The sequence below is a fragment of the Moschus berezovskii genome, chromosome 14 (genome assembly GCF_049115385.1).
Source record: "Moschus berezovskii isolate FMDL1 chromosome 14, NW_MosBer_1.0, whole genome shotgun sequence".
NCBI lineage: Eukaryota > Metazoa > Chordata > Mammalia > Artiodactyla > Moschidae > Moschus > Moschus berezovskii.
Window position 1 is genome coordinate 24,224,787 of NC_142473.1, and position 8,520 is coordinate 24,233,306.

The window sequence follows — 8,520 nt, forward strand, 5'->3', positions numbered from 1 at the left end:
TGGCTATCCTATTCAGTGTTGCTCTGACGTCATTCTAGAGAAGCTCACCCCAATTACCAGAGCATTTCAAGAAGTTAAAGCTCTTTCCTCTATTGTTTTCAGGTCAAAAAGACTACTTCTAAAGATGCTGTCAGTGCACATTAATACTGATATAATTACCTTTGTAAACTAATTTCCTGTAAGGGAGACATGCAGTTCTAAATAAGGTATTAAGTACTTGCTTATGTAGGAACTGATTTCTGTTCAAGGAAATAAAATATTCAACATTTTTGAGCACGTTAATGGAAATGCAAAGCAAATTTCTAGAACCTAAAACAAACATAAAGCAGAAAGCTAAGTTTTACACTGAATCTAAATTCTTTTCTAAATGAATTTTTTAAACTTAAAAAAGAGAAAACACTATACCTGTATTGTTTACTAGGAGCATAAAAAAACAACACAATACCATTTGCAAAAATTAATTGTAAATGTTGAAAGGTAAGAAAGCTAAATCCAGTCCAATTTCTTCACTTTACATTTAAGGAAACATCAAAAATTCATATAATAAATGTTTAAAAATGGGAAAACAAAGATAGGTTCAAGTAGGCTCCCTAGGTACAGGAAAGAAGAAACGTCTCAAACTGACCTGAGGAATTCTCTCCACAATCGTGAAACACCAGCTATTACAGTAACTTAATTTTCAAAGCAGAATAAAGTCAGTATGTTTCTGAAATATCTTTAAAATTAGACTGTGATGCAGTCATTAAGGTTTCCTGGCAGTCCTATCACTAAGTTTCTAACTTTTGAGATATTTGATCTCCCTTCTGAGAAACTGGAATGGTGTCTGGCTCACAGTAGGGCCTCAGATGTTTGTTAGTAAATTAAGCACAAAATATTCACTGGAACTTTTCTGTTGATTATTATCAAGATCAATTATTTTCCTATCAGATGAGTGAACTAGTAAGCAACAGGCTGCAAGAAACAGCAACCATGAATGTTGGGGGAAAGATAAAAAACCCAAACTAGGTCTTCCAAACTCAGGCCTTTATCATCCCACTTAAGACTCTTTCAATAATCTCATTTAACAATCAAATTTAAAAGCCAGTTAATTTGACACATTTAATAATATCTATAATTGGCATGCTGCTTAGTAATTAGACATAAATGGTAAGCACTTCAGGTATACAGTTATTTCTTGGTACCCACAGGGGATTGGTTCTAGGACCCCTCTGCAGACACCAAAATCTAGAAATGTTCAAGCCCCTTATACAAAATACATGTACATCTTTATACATATATGGGCTTCCCAGGTGGCACTTAGTGGTGTAGAACCCACCTGCCAATGTAGGAGGCATAACAGACTCAGGTTCAATCCCTGGGTTGGGAAGATCCCCTGGAGGAGGGCAGGGCAACCCATTCCAGTATTCTTGCCTGGAGAATTCTATAGATAGAGGAGCCTGGCAGGCTACAATCCATAGGGTCACAAAGAGTTGGACACAACTGAAGAGACTTTAAATTAAAATTTAAATTAAAAAAATTAAATAAAAATGAAATTAAAAGACGCTTGCTCCTTGGAAGAAAAGTTATGACCAACCTAGAGAGCATATTAAAGAGCAGAGACATTACTCTACCAACAAACGTCCATCTAGTCAAAGCTATGGTTTTTCCAGTAGTCATGTATGGATGTGAGGTTGGACTAAAAAGAAAGCTGAGCACTGAAGAATTGATGCTTTTGAACTGTGGTTTTGGAGAAGACTCTTGAGAGTCCCTTGGACTGCAAGGAGATCCAACCAGTCCATCCTAAAGGAAATCAGTCCTGAATATTCGTTGGAAGGACTAATGCTAAAGCTGAAATTCCAATATTTTGACCACCTGATGCGAAGAACTGACTCACTGGAAAAGACCCTGATGCTGGGAAAGACTGAAGGCAGGAGAAGGGGACGACAGAGGATGAGATGGTTGGATGGCATCACCAACTCAATGGACATGAGTTTCAGTAAACTCCGAGAGCTGGTGATAGACAAGGAGGCCTGGCGTGCTGCAGTCCATGGGGTCGCAAAGAGCCAGACACAACTGAGCAAATGAACTGAAGAGACTCAGCATGCACACATATACATACAAAATATATCTGCATATAACCCATACACATCCTCCCATATACTTAAAGTTATCTCTACATTACTTTTAATACCTAATACAATGCAAATACTATGTAAATAACTGTAAATACAATGTTAAATGCTATGTAAATACAATGTAAATGCTATGTAAATACTTGCCAGCTTGTGGCAAATTCAAGTTTTACTTGTTGGAACTTTCAGGAACTCTCCCCCACCCCCACAGAATATTTTCAATCAAGGCTGGGAGAATGCACAGATTTGGAGTGCCAACTTTGCTTAATAACCAAACTAAAATTTTATAGTTTCCTTCAGTCTAGAATCTAGAAACAGCTTAAATATCAAGACTGCTAAGGATGGCTAATGAAAGTTTAGTCCATCCCATACTCTCGATAAAAGCCAAGGTGTGAATGGATTCAATTAACCAGGGCTGAGATCTCCTACCCATTCTCCCTTTTAATGGTCCCTCTATTACACTCATGCCCACATCATTCTGAGTACTACCAGGATTTCTGATTACAAAAAATTACTCTGGTTATCAAAAGGTTATTAGCTAATTTACAGAAGAAGTGTTTTTTTAGTACAAAACAAAAAACACAAAAATTCACATCACAAAAAACTATGCTTACAATGCTGTTACACTGAATATGAATTACAGTTTTATACACAAAGAGCATTTAAATACATGTGATGGTATATAAAATGGCACGAGTATATTCCCATTAAAGTGTGATGGTCTCATTATCTTACTTAACAAATGCAAAGAATATCTGGCATATGATTATAAACGTCCAAATGTATGAATGATACCTTAAAGAAGGAGTCAGCAAACTTTTCTGCAAAGAGCCAGGTTAAGTAAACCTTTTAGGTTTTGTGGCCCACAAAACCTGTTGTAGCACAAAAGCAACCATAGACAACAGGCAAATCAATGAGCTATCATGTGTTGAAATAAAACTTTATTTACAAAAACAGGTAGTGGGATCAATCTGGTCAGCAAACTAGCTTGCTGATCTCTTTTCCAGTTAATAGTAAAGAGTGTCATTTTCCAATAAACCAACTTTACTAGAACTAAAAGTTTTTTATTTCAAATGTATGTAAATTATGCAGAAAAGCAACCAATGTTTCTAGAGCATCCTATTCATATTAGAGCAACTGATGTAAAAGAAAGTCCAATAACCTTTTGACACATATAACTAGCTTCTATAAAATGTACCTTAGAATTCTGCTGAAAAAAAATTAAAGTTCTATGAATTTGCAAGAATTTCTATACATATTGGCTATTCAAACAAACAAACAAAACACACCTATACAGGGACTTCCCTGGTAGTCCAGCAGTTAAGAGTCCACCTTCCAAGGAACTAGGATCCCACATGCCACAGGGCAACTAGGCCCGAAGGTCACAACTACAGAGCCCACCCGCTCTGGAGCCCATGCACTTCAACTAGAGAGAAGCCCGTGCTCAGCAAGGAGAGAGCCCTCATGCAGCACAAAGACACCATGCTGCAACTGAGGCCCACGCACTCAAAAATGAGTAACACTAAAAACCTACACAAATACTAACCTGGAGAAAACCCTCGAAGAAGTGAAAGACTGGATTCACTATCAAAAAGAACGAAGAAATAAAGAAGTGAATCATATGAACCATACTTTCTTTCCAAACATTTTCCAGGCGAAAAGCTACATCTATCATAGGCACATTTCACTATCCAAAATCATAAACCCTTTTTCAAAGGATATTTTCCAGTGTCAGTTATATACCACACCCGAGGAAGAAAACAAAAAGTGAATTCACCTTCAATCATGAAAAAAATTTACAGAGGTACATAAACACTTCTTATAGGAAATTCCATTTTGACTTTAAATGATGAAAAATCCAAGAAATACTAAGTACTGAATACTCAACATAGTAATAAACATCCTTTCACTATTAAAAAATAACCTTTTAAAGACTTTAAAATTGCAAATAAGGGATATATACAAAAGGTATATACATATTTACCCTTCCATAAATATTGGCATTTTCTACATACGAGGAATGGCTAATAGCAATTACCTCTGAAAAACAAGACTGCGGGACGTTTTGGGAAGTTGGGGAGAACTTTTACTTTTCTCTTAACATCTTTCTGGGTTTTTTAACTTTGTCAAAAAATTTATTAACTTCATAGTCATTTAAAGTGGTTTAAAATATGTGCAATGTAAATGAATATTGACAAATATACCAAGAACTAATACACACAGTAAAGCAGGACTCCTCTGAAAGAGGTTAGAAACTGAGGAAATCTCTGGGGTCAGACTAGCCACCTACCACTCAACAGATGAGCATATACTTGCTGCAGAAGTTAGGGAAGTTCCCTGAAGGGCTTCTGACACCATGAGGTTTAAAATCACCTTGTAAGAGTGGAATCTACAGCAATCCAATCCAGTTCCACTGACTCCAGTAAGCCAAGGGTAGTTATCAGGGTCCTGAGAAGAGCTACTGGTCTGCAGGATGTCCAAGCCATCCAAGAAAGGGTGACTTTCTTGACTTCCCAGATTGACACCAATAGCATAATATTATATTAACTATTCCCTATCAAGCATGTTCCCCAACATGACTATCCTCGCAGTCTTAATAGGACACAATGTTTTAGGTTTTGGTCTTTGGAAAATATTGATTAAAATTTGCCATTTTGAAATGATGTATGTTAAGTTGAATTAAGTTAAAAATAAATGAAAAAACTTGACTCCCAACCTAACTGAAGATTTCAGACTCCATTGTACTAGAAAATTACATGAGATAGATTATATTAGAAGATTCAGATATGAAATTAAGATAAAATGCATACAGACTTTCATTTCAACCGCCTGCCAAAGATAAAAATGAATAATAAAATCCAATTCTGCTCCTGGGAATAGAGAAGCAAAAAATCAAGAAATAACCCTTGTTCTCTTAGACTACTGAATGTTAGCAAAAGAGAGAAAGAACAGCAGTCTGTCATTTCTCATCAATTTAATTTCCAGTTAATGCAAATGTCCAAAACAAAGGACAGACTAAACATACTTTCCCCATGCTGAAATTAATTTCAGTTCTGAGCCTCTCCTACGCTCTGCCATGCTTGGGAATACAGGAGTGAACAAAACGATGTATAATCCACAAGGGCAAGAATTCAACATTCCTAAATGCCACAAATTTTGTTTCATTTAAATATACTGTAAAGAATTTCAATGCTTATCTATTCATCCCTCACTAAAAGAACATTGTTTATTAAATACCATTATGTATTTTACAAATGTAATTAAGCAAAGAGAACAAAGTGCATTTTATTTTACAGATGAATTATAATCCACTAACTTCAAACGAAATGCTTTACGTTTTTACCACATTTGAGGTAATTATCAGTCTTTGGAAGATAAAGCACACGTGAAAATAATGTAACACTGGAAAAAAAACAAATGCAACCCTGAATATTAGTCTCCTTTAACTCTAATAATGCTGTTATGGAAACGGATTAAGCCATTATTTATCCAGCAAATGAACAGGGCAATTGTTCATTCAGAGCTCCATCCGAAATATAAAAGAGTATTTAGTGCTCTAAAAAAAAAAATGTATGCTCAGTAAACAATAGATTGCAATGCCTATTTTCGAGCGCTCGTTAATCAAACAAATGCTTACTATCTTAGGTATTTACATTTACATCATGCTTGTCTACCGCCACAGAACTCATTAACATTTCGACAAAAATCTCAAGTAGATAGATTTTAAAACCTATCGTTGATGAAGCTGACTTTCAACAAATTTCCAGCCTCGTTAATAACCACTAATGGTATTTTAAAAAAAGAAAAAAACGGTCAACACATGGTGTGAATAAAGAACCATGCTACATCTGTATAGGATGTGATGCGCTCTATTTAAACTAAAATAATATAGTGCTTCCCACCCCCCAGCCCCTTTCAAAGTTAGCCTGAGGATTACGTTTACAATCCTTGAAAGGAAGAGGGGACTGTAATGTACTCAACTTGTCTACTGGGGTCTAAGATACAAAATCGGAGAAAGTTACGAGGCTTGGGGGGCGCCTGCAACTTCAGCAGCAGCAGGTAGGGCCAGGGCCGCCGCGCGGGTGCTGGGGGCCGCCCGCGCCCCGAGCCCCGTCACGCAACCTCCCTTTGCCGCCACGGCGGAACTCACGCTCTCTAGTAATTCAACACCTTTACTTTCAAATCGGAGACCGGGGAAGAGTGGTAATAAATTCCTATCCTACCACAGAAAAAAAAAAAATGTCATTTTTCCTACGCTTCGATCTGAATTCGCAAGACTGCCTAGAAGGGACGAGCCAGGCCGAGCCCGGGGCGGCGCCCGAGCGGCGGGAGCCCGACCGAGCCCGGGGCCGACGCTGAGCGCGGACCCGCGCCCGCGGGGGAGCAGCTCGCGGCGGCGTGTTCAGGCCGCGGCCGAGACGCCGACCGAGCCTCGCGGCGCCCGCGACCCCGGGCGCGGCCTGGCCTGCCGGCCCGTTAGGACAGGCGGCGCCGCGGCCCCGGCAGCGAGGCCAGCGCGGGGCACCGGGCGCCGCGACTTCCCGCCGCCAGCTCAGCGGCTCCGGCGGAGCCCGGGAGCGGCAGTGGGGGCAGGGAGCGCGCAGCCGGCTTACCTCAGGGGCGGGCGGCTCCTTCCCGCGCGAGAGTGGCCCGGGCGCTGCGCGGCGGCGGCGGCGGGCGTCGCGGCTGCGGCAGGCGGAGAGAGCGAGCGAGGCGGCAGCGGAGCGGGCGCCCGGACGCCGGAGAGCAGAGGCACCGCCGCCACCGCAGACAGCTCCGCAATATGGCTGCCCGGCGGCGCCTCGCGGGAGAGGCGGGGCTGCCCCGCGCCCCGCGCCCCCCGCCTCCCCCTGCCGGCCGGCCGGCCTCGCGCCGCGGCCCGAGCGCCAACGCCGCTGCGGCGGCCGCGCCGCGCCCCGCCCCGCCCCTCGGGCTGGCTGCCGCTCGCAGGCCGGGGCGGCGCCTGCGGGGACTGCGGGTCTCCGGCCGCGGCCCCGGGGTCCCGAGGGAACCCGGGCGAGCGCGGGCGTGGGCGACTCCTTCCGTGAGGGGGACTGGGCGAGAGTGAAGCCCGATGCCCGGGGTGGCGGAACCGCCCAAACCCAGAGCTGGGAGTCGGCCTGCCGCCTCCCCGCGACCGGCGGAAACTTGAAACTCCCGCTGGTGCCAGAAAATGCAGAGGGTGTTTCCATCGCCCCCAAGGAGGCATTCTTTCCCAGGGAATCCACGACCGAGTGGAGCGCGTTGCTTGGCTGTTGAAAGCTTGAAAATCCTGGACCCGGAGAGAGAAAAAGGCCTACCTTAGAGGAATATATGCAATGAAGAACTTTATTTTGGCAGTGTTTACCCAACCAGAAAACTTGCTTTTTCAGGGACAATTTTTAGGTCCCATCAAAACCCCAATCGAGAGTACAAATTTTTTATCCAGGCAAGGAACAAGTCAGTAAAAGAAAGATGATGGACGTGGGACCGCAGAGAGCAGCCAAAGCTAAATTATCTTTGACTTTGTGAAAGTTAGGCATTTGATCATGGTCTGACTAGCCCACTCGGTTTATTGGTCGGACTAGAAAGACTTCGGAGGTGATGGCACCCCACTCCAGTACTCTTGCCTGGAAAATCCCATGGGCGGAGGAGCCTGGTAGGCTGCCGTCCATGGGGTCGCTAAGAGTCGGACACGACTGAGCGACTTCACTTTCACTTTTCACTTTCATGCATTGGAGAAGGAAATGGCAACCCACTCCAGTGTTCTTGCCTGGAGAATCCCAGGGACGGCGGAGCCTGGTGGGCTGCCGTCTATCGGGTCGCACAGAGTCGGACACGACTGAAGCGACTTAGCAGCAGCAGCAGCAGCAGAGAGACTTAAGGCCGAGGTTCTGTCATCTACTCCCATTCCTCCTGTATTTTCTGGGATTCAAAGAGCAAAATTTGCTCTGCGTATGGAAATAGCAAGTGCACAAAATCAGATTAGCCTAGTTTGGCCTGCTTTAGATAGTTTACTTTTTATTAACAGTTTGAAACTGAAAAAGTTGCTCAGTCGTGTCCGACTCTTTGCGACCCCATGGACGGCAGCCCACCAGGCTCCCCGGTCTCTGGGATTCTCCAGGCAAGAATACTGGAGGGTAACAATTCCCTTCTCTAGGGGATCTTCCTGATCCCAGGATGGAACCAAGGTCTCCTGCACTGCAGGCAGATTCTTAAGGGTCTGAGCCACCACTGAAGCCCATTCGAATATAACCTCACTGGTGTACTCAACTTTTCTAGAACAAATAATTTGTATCCTTCTTGCTTTACTGTTTGTCTTCCCTGAGACTATACCTTTTTCCTGAAACTCTCCTCTAACTACTTTCATTAAATTTACTCTTCAGCATGTTTCCACCATTGCCCTTTGAGACCACTTGGAACAATTAAA

At 42.9% G+C, this 8,520-nt stretch overlaps 1 protein-coding gene across 3 annotated transcripts in view; it reads right to left on the bottom strand.

The window, feature by feature from the left end:
- Positions 1-6,868, bottom strand: part of RDX (radixin) — a 106,699-nt gene extending 99,831 nt beyond the window's left edge. For 2 of the 3 annotated variants that reach the window (XM_088842920.1, XM_055422989.2), the window contains exon 1: positions 6,725-6,868. The gene's annotated coding sequence lies outside the window, so the exon portion shown is untranslated. Of the gene's footprint in view, positions 1-3,657; positions 3,696-6,724 lie in introns of all 3 variants that reach the window. The other variant, XM_055422990.2, reaches the window with a different exon arrangement.
- Positions 6,869-8,520: the final 1,652 nt, after the last annotated feature.